The 1,299-nt window shown below is 40.9% G+C and overlaps 1 protein-coding gene and 1 pseudogene across 1 annotated transcript in view; both read left to right on the forward strand.

Annotated features, from left to right (window-relative positions):
* The window catches only part of LOC102762077, a 3,567-nt pseudogene extending 3,019 nt beyond the window's left edge, over nt 1–548 (forward strand).
* RAB11FIP3 (RAB11 family interacting protein 3 (class II)) overlaps nt 1–1,299 on the forward strand; it is a 127,291-nt gene that overhangs the window by 25,496 nt on the left and 100,496 nt on the right. The window lies entirely within an intron of this gene.

Consider the following 1,299-nt stretch of genomic DNA (forward strand, 5'->3'; position numbering starts at 1 on the left):
TTTCTTTTTTTTTTAATTCTGGGATTTATTTACCTTCTATAATTGAAACTTTGTAGCCTTGAGAGGAGCTCAGAGCTGGCCAGGGTGGGCAGGAGGGAAGCCTCCTGCTCGTTCCAGCTCCATGGCCATGGCTGGCTGAAAGCAGGTATCTGGGGTTTATTTGCCTTCTATAATTGAAACTTTGTTGCCTTGAGTGGAGCTGAGCCAGCTGCAGCAGCTGGGAAGCTTGGCTTCCTCCATCATTGGGGCAACCAAGCCTCCTGCTTGCTCCAGCTCCGTGGCTGTCGGCGGCCATCTTGGTTGGGTTAATTTGCATATAATCACTCTGATTGGCTGGTGGGTGTGGCTTAAGGCAAAGCAAAGGTATGATCAATTTGCATGTTTGTCTTTTATTAGTGTAGATATGTCCCATCAGTTTGCTTTCATTGTGCTGACAGTCTCTGAGGGCATCATGGACCATGAAGAAGCCAGACGAAAATACAGAAGGAAAATCCTGGGATTCTTTTTCTAGAGATGTAATACATATGTGTAAATAAAATGCCTCAATAGACAAGAAAAAAAGAAAACAAAGCAAAACTGTAAAGAGTGTTATTGGGATGATTGGGAAAATTTGAATATAGACAGAATATTTGATAATATCAGTGTTAAGTTTCGTTGGTGTCATATGGTATTTTAATTATGAAGGAGGGTGGTCCTTGTTCTTAGGAAGTACATGCTAGAAGGATTTAGGGAGGTACCTTGATGTCTGTAGCTTACTTTTAATAGTTCCACACAAAAAGTCGTGTGTAGAAAGAGATATAAAATGTGGAAGGACTTTAATAATTGGTGAATCTAGGGGAAGGATATATAACTGTTCCTTATATTCTTTGAATTTTACAGTGGGTTCAACATACTTCAAAATAAAAGGGAAAAACACAATATGGGAAGTTCAATGATGATAACCTATACTTCATCTTTTTTTTTTTTTAAGATATGGGAGGTCCAGTGGTTGTGGCTTAGTGGTTGAGTGTTGATCCATGCACCAAGAGTCACTGGTTTGATTCCTGGTCAGGGCATGTGCCCAGGTTGCAGGTTTGATTCCCAGTAGGGGGCTTGCAGGAGGCAGCTGATTAATGTTTCTGTCTCTCTCTCTAAACATCAGTAAAAACATTAAAAAAAAAGATATTGGAAGATTTTTTAAAAACATTGATCTTAGAGGGAGGGAGGGAGAGAGAGAGAGAGAAAGAGAGAGAGAGAAACATCAATGATGAGAGAGAATCATGGATGGGCTGCCTCTTGCACGTCCCCTACTGGGGATGG

Source organism: Myotis davidii, unplaced genomic scaffold, assembly GCF_000327345.1.
Source record: "Myotis davidii unplaced genomic scaffold, ASM32734v1 scaffold100, whole genome shotgun sequence".
Taxonomy (NCBI): domain Eukaryota; kingdom Metazoa; phylum Chordata; class Mammalia; order Chiroptera; family Vespertilionidae; genus Myotis; species Myotis davidii.